We start from the raw sequence: 7893 nt of genomic DNA, 5'->3' as shown, positions 1-7893 counted from the left end.
GAACGTAAATAACCAACAAAATGCGTAAACCGTAACCGCAAGGGCAGCAAAGGCAGAACCGTAACGGGAACGGTAACCGTAAATCAACCGGGAACGGCAATGTGGGCAACCGTAAATCCAGGTAACCGTAAAATGAAGGCAACCGTGGCAAATCTTCAACGGCAACTTGCAACAACAAATCTAAATGTAAACCGTGGTAACCGTGGGAACGTAAACGTACAACCGTAACGTGTGGGAAGGTAACCAAAATAAAAGGTATGGGAACGTAAATAAACCGTGTGAACCAACCAAAGGCAACGTGGTAAAGGTGGGAACGAATCAACCAACCAGGCAAATCCGCAACCGGGGAACCGGGAACCGTGTGTGGTGGCAAACGTAATCATCCAACCGGTAACCGTGGTAATGGCAACCAACAACCAAATAAATGTGTGTAAAAGGTAACCAACGCGGTAAATAACAACCAACGTAACGTGTGTAACCAAACGCGTAACCGTGTAACCGTCTTCGTTCAACCGAAGGAACCACCTGGAACAACCGGGAACCAACCGTGGTAATCCACAACGTGGGTAAATCCAACTGTGTGGGTAACCAATAACCAACCAACGTAACCGTAACCGTAACCGTGGGTAACCAACCGTGTGTAACCGTAAATCAACTGTAACCAACGTGTGTAACGTAACCGCATGTGCGTAACCGTAAACGTATGTAACCAATAATGAATACACTGTAGCTCACATGTTTAATGCAAATAACAATAATTAACAATAACAGCCAATAATCAATAATAACAATAATCATTAACAATAACACGACTTAAATTGGCTCAAACGATCTTTGTGTTTACCGTCATAAAGAAAACAATGTTATGGCACAATAATAACGAATGCCTTGCCACCTATTATAAGGAGTGTGAAGTGAACAATTTATTATCATCATCGTCCGGTTTCGAATAGTGAACAAATAATACAACTGAGTTCAGTGATGGTGCGCATAAGTGACAATCCATATTGAAAATTCCACTATCACCTATCCGTACTGTAACAAGTGAACGTGATATATGGCAACGAAGGACGTATTTGAAGGTTCAACGTTTAGACAATTTGTACAAACACGTCATACAAAATAAACCATTCAAAATGTTCGTATTTTTATACGCGTTGTCCCTTATACAGGGCATGTCGCATCATGCAGTACAATAAAATACGCTCAAGCGGCATTTTATTATATCGCTCACTTTTAAACTAACACTCATCTGCCCGATTAACTACCAGTATTTACAACTGTAAAATACAAGGTTAATATTATAATATACATTGTTTTACAGACTGACTTTTGCATTATATTATGTACACCTAATAACATTTGTTTTAAACCACATGCTTAATATAGCATAATGTTCAATCATGGTAACCGTGCTGTAAGCAGTCAGCATCCATCAACAAGCATATATAATTTATATCATAGTTAATAGACAAAATAAAGAAAAACACGAGATTTAAAATATGATTCAATTTGCAGCACGAGAATATAAAAGAAATGGTGTATATGAATTAACGTTAAGGTATCCATAAAGTGAAGTAGCGAGATAAGGCAGAAAATTCATTATTATTGCTATTTAGCTACTCCTTCAACAAATTATGCACTAGCTGTGTGTATTAAACATCAGTGCAGCATCAAACAAACTTCCAGCTCGTCCAAATATGATAGGTAAGTCAAATATTTAAATACCGGGATAATTATGTATGGTGGACAAAGAGTTCTAAAAGTAACTGAAAACGCAAAACTTTGCTGGACACTTGAGTGACTACCATACAGACCAGGGTATATACATAGTTTACAACTATATACTATATATATATTGTCTATTATGTATGTGATACTGTTGATTGTAGAAATGAGCGAGTTTGTATCAATACCCACGAGTTGTACCAATATTCTTGAACAGATTTTGATACTCTTACTGCCGATTTTATATAATTTTTAAAAATGAAAATTTTACAATTTCAAACACAAATAATTGGTTAGAAAATATTTTAAAATTCTGTTCAAGAATATTTAGTACAACTTCGTGAATTATTTTGATACCAAAATCATGTTTCTACGATCAACGAGGCCTGAGAACTATTGGAAGTACGAAAGCATGTTTTACGGTCGATTTTTTTCTACTGTGACGCCCTCTTAAGTACATTACAGTATAAATTATAAAAACATTAATAAAGTGCTTAAACATTTTATAAATGGGGATTGGTTTAGTTTCTTAATAGAAACAGAGGACCTTCGTTCGCTATTCTCATCGTTCGTAAAATAGAACTGACTCTCAAATAATTAACAGAACAATATTTATTATTTTTCATACATTGTACTTAATAAATACAAAAAAATATTAAAATAATATGTTACTATTATATAACATGTTATACTCATATACATATATCGTAGATACTCGAATTAAATGCTTAAATATACAATATTTAAGTTAAAATTGTGGTGACAAGAGTCTCTATTAAATCTGATAAAAATAAATTTTAATTCATATTTATCAGCTAATACACATGTAGATGTAAGAACAACAAATTTGAATAGTGTTCATGTATTGGAATTATATACTACTGTAATTTTATTTTTACCACAACACTTTTATGGCAAAACAGATTTATTTATGAAATTTCAAACATATATACATATGTACTTTTGAAATATAAGCTTGGAATAGCTTTATAAATGAAAAATGTCAAAAATTGGGAGTGCTTATTCTCGGAATAAGCTTTTGAAATACTAAGCCAAAAGAAAATGTCATTTTTCAAATCAAATTTTAATTAAATATTATTTTACAATTATATTTTGTTTTCTATTATTAGAACTCGTTAAAATAGAAAAATTAAATTGTGTAATTTTTGTTGTTGTTGTTGTAATATTAAGAGGGTTTTATTAAAAACAGAACTCGAAATAGATTATTGTATTTACTATACTGTGTATTATTATCAATTTATCAGTTTTCCGGTGTACGTCATATAAATAATAATATTTCAATGTTTTTAGATAAGTAGCATTAAAATAAATATATTTTAATGGTGTAAAATAAAATATGTTTAAACCTTTTAATTTATACAGAAAAGATACTTGATAATGATTGCTTTGTATTATAATGTTTTATTAGCCAAATGAACTCTTTAAATATTTTTATTTTTTTTTTCTTGGACTAACGTTTTGATAATCAAGGCCATGAATGAATTAACATTTATTTTGTTATATAATAGACTAAATAGATGTTCATTATCAGATAAATACGGGCACTTTTACATCCATTTATTTTTATCTGAGTAATATGAAAGATATTTTTGTATTTTTATCAGCGTTAAGTATAAAATTGCTTGAATATAATGTTATATATATCAAAATAGTTTTTCTCAATTTGTATGCAATTATAAAATGTAAAAACAATTATTGATATTTTAAGATAACACATCATAATATATATTATAATATTTAAATTTCAATATGATTATTGTGATGTTTTTAAAATATAATATATAATTACTTGTCTTGTTCTAACTCATTATAAACAGCACCTTTATATTTTTTTAACAGCTTTTTTTATTTTGAGCTCACGATTAATGTAATAAATAAATCTACTACATGATATATTAACATATACTGATATACTACATAGGTACTATACCTATGTATGAAAAGTATTTATTCTATGTCTTTGAACAACCTGTGATTTTCTTATCCAATTACAATGTAAATTAATTATTCAAATGTAAAAAGTAAAGTAAAAAATGGTACAGTCATATCATTATTATGAAACGATTATCATATTATAGCTGTCTGTTAATCACTAGTTTTTTAATATATATTGTAAATAAATCATTGTATTGCTGATAAAACATAGGAACTATTAAAGACACTTTAATTATTGCCTGAGTTAAATATTTTTTATAATTTTTATTCTTCAATGATTAATATTAAGTAGGTGCTGAAATATGTAAAATATACAACCTAATATCCTATATCTATACTAATTACTAACTCATTACATTATTATCTAATGATATCTATTATAACACAGCGTGTTTTATGATCTTATTTGCGTTTATTGTAGACGTTATATTGACATCTAGAATAATATTGTTTAATCTGTGTTAATTAATGAAAAATGTATGCACATCGAATGATCAATAGTTTTCTGTAATATAACTTAAGAAAATACAACGACGGACAGTATTATATTTTAATGTAAAAACATCAAAAACAGATAATTATTTATTACAAGTTTTCACTAATAATTATATATATCTAAATATTATGTAATATTGTTGGGTTATTTAGTATCATTGCAAATTTATCAAAGATGACATGATTTTAAGATATTTTTATTAATTAATAATTTTTATATTTATATTTTATTTTTTACTGGACCAATTTATAGTTCGTTTTTTGTTTATTTAATTATTTTCAGGGTGTAAAAACAGTTCAAATTTGAAAATGTAAAAACATTGTGATTGGTATAGTATTTTAATACCAGTAAGCGTATTTTAATCTTATTAAACATTACCGGTTTAACATTCTTTATTATTTCTAATTTTTTGTAATATTTAAATGATTATTTAATCTGCTATTAGATAATATTATATTATGTATTTATATTCTATATGAATGACAATTACGTCTTATACGTATCACTTTTGTGTACCTACTGTATTCAGACATAATAAATGGTACACCTAATACATTTTCTTAAAGAACTATATGAAGAATGTAATGCTGTTTTATCTATTTATATACAAAATTTAAAGACTAAAATATAGTGGGTATTATTTTTCATAAATTAAAAACATTTGCACTAATTTTATATGATAAAATATAATATACTAACGATTTTCAAAACTTTATTTTCATATTATAACTATTTTGTTTTTAATTAAACTGTTCTTTATCGGTCTCGCGTTTCAATGAAAAGGTGCTTAAAATAAGTGAAAATAAATTGGATTCAGTCATACATCACTTCAAGTGCAAATTTAGTTTTCTTTTTAAAATTTATATTTTACTTATTGCCATAGCAGAGAATCGTGTTTCACAAGAAAAGTAGAAACTTTAAAACTAATAAGAATTTAAAATCAACAATGTTTTTCATGAAAATGAAAGATATCCATTTTATGCTGCAAGTTAAAATTCATCAAACTCTAATCGGGTAATTAAATTAATTAAATCAGTTTTAAGTGTTATCATTTGAACCAAAGCAATTTTTTTCTGGATCAGAAAAAAATTCTTTTTATTTCAATTTGATTAATGTTATAAATTTACGAAATTATTTAATACAAGTATTGGTACAAAACTGAATAAATAAATAAAATAAAATAATAAAATGCATGTGATGAGTATAATGTGATAATACGAAGATGGTATATTTTTAGATGAGTAAATTGAGATCATTACTGTAGAATAGATATCGTACTTGAAATAAAGATACCATGCGATATGCCATTATTGTTTTGTAAAATTATTATTATTATTATTTTGTGAAGTAAATTTCTATGAAAAGAAAAATATTAATAACATAACTAATATACGGGCCATCAATGTTTCATAATAGAAACATTTTGTAGGAGTTGCCGTGCGCATAAATTATTGTTAAAGGACTATACTGTTGTTTTTTTATCATTATTATTATTTTATTTTTTTTTTAAACCGTGGTGAACAGAAATTACCGGAGTGAATAAAAACCGATCCGATGAGGGTATTCTATTGTTTTACACTATCGGCCACGCATTATTATTATTTTTGTTTTCGAGCAATTTCCTGGGGGCCACACCCCGTTTACGAGTTTTGACGCATAATTGGATTCTGACATTCAACACACACACACACACACATAGTTCGTTACGTATAAATATAAAAGTAAAATAAGAAAAAAAACGACTCTTGAAAAACTTGTTTAAAATCAAAAATTAGAAAAATTACGTTTCCTCGACCATGTAAATTTAATAAAATATTATGGCATGTATATTATAAAGCTTCATAGTTTACTCTTCAAGTACTTTTCACATAAGTATAGTATTTTGTGCTATAGCTATTGATAATAGTTAAAAATAGCATAAACTAAAAAAATATAATAGTATCTTTTTAAATGGCCTTCTTCTTGAACAACTTCGATAATATTAATATCATTATCATATTTCTTCTTAATATCATAATTATATAAGCATTAACATTTCATTTTATTATGTAAAAAATCAGTGTCAAATAAGTTTATCATTTAAAAATGTTGAATTTAAATAATACTAATATAAAATAAATTAATGATTATTCTATGTTAATGAAAAAAAAAAAAATCATATTAACTTATTTTACTTTGGTATTTAAAGGAAAAAATAAAGTGTCGAAATTGTCACCTAAGTTAAAAGAAAAGATCAAAAGTAAATAAATCTTTTCGAAAATATCTCGTTTTGTTTCCATTATGGTTTTAATTTTTAATCAAACATTAAATTTATTATATATAGACATTTAGTTATTTTCAATTTATGTACTCAAATTATTAAAACGGAAAATACTTTCCTATCTACTGAGAAATAAGGGCTTTAAATAGAATATATTTTACGCTCAATGATAACACTTAAAGAATTTTTATAAAATATTAATTAGTTTTTTGTATCATTGTTATACTTAATGCTTTCGTACAAAATATTTTATAAAATTTTTATCATTAAAGTGATTATTAAAAAATTATAATATTTAGATTTTTATCAAGTTACTAAAAATTTTATTCGATGCATAAATTGCAAAATATTCTATAGATAGGTAATTGAATACTTGAATTAAATTTTTATACTTTACCTATATTTCTATATTTAAAAATTATGCTAATATTTTTAGCATATTGGAAAAAATTTTGATTGAATGAAAAATAATACTATCATATTATATTTACTTAAATTTATATTATATTAAATTGTTCTCTAAGTGAAAGAGAATACTTTTTATTAAATATAGTAATAAATATTTGTTGTAAAAAGTTTATGTCAAGTTTATCAAATTGTACAATGATTTTTTTTATAAAAATATAATTCTTTCAAGAGTTTAAGAAAAATAATATAAATTAGTATAAAACTTAGATTTATAATGCCAATGTCTATATACGAGAAAATAAATTTACGCCCGGCATCTTAAAAAATAAAAGTTAGGAACATTTTTAATTTTTTTAGCGTTCCTATAATTATTATTGGTATAGTTATATTAATTATATGGTATATGGATAACGCCAAAATTAAAAATCTTTCATACACGTGCCATAATTTATTTTGACGCTTAGTTCATTAAGATTAACTTATATTATCTTCTATATCTTACTATTAAAGACGTTGACTATGAAACATTATAGCTAAGCAATAAGCATATTATGTCGTACATCTACATACTTATGTCACTTTATAATTTATAACTAACAGTATTGAAAATAAGTTGATATTGATGTAACTCAAATGCAGCCATATATGTCACTCGAACGTAGTCCGTATCTATAATATAACATAATCTATGATATAGGTACAAATTATAGCCTGTTGGTATTATATTCTCAGGCGGAGATCTCAGATCGCATGGACCATACAAACGGAACTGGGTTAACATTTTAAGAAGGGGGAAAGAGGGGTTTAATATTCTCAATAGAATGTAGTAATACTATATTATAGTGAAATAAAACTTGATGCTTACTACACAATATTAATTTAAGGATATTTAATAATAATAAAAAAGGAGGTTTCTTTAACGAATTTAGTACAATAGACTTGTTTTCTTTCTTTAATGAAAACTAGTCAATAATCTTACTGTTGCTAATATTTGCTTTTGATAAATAAATAGATACACCTATGACAGAGGTTCGAGTGGTCTAGA

Source organism: Melanaphis sacchari, unplaced genomic scaffold (assembly GCF_002803265.2).
Source record: "Melanaphis sacchari strain LSU unplaced genomic scaffold, SCAv2.0 Contig113_pilon_pilon, whole genome shotgun sequence".
NCBI lineage: Eukaryota > Metazoa > Arthropoda > Insecta > Hemiptera > Aphididae > Melanaphis > Melanaphis sacchari.
Note: the sequence above shows the minus strand (reverse complement) of the source record.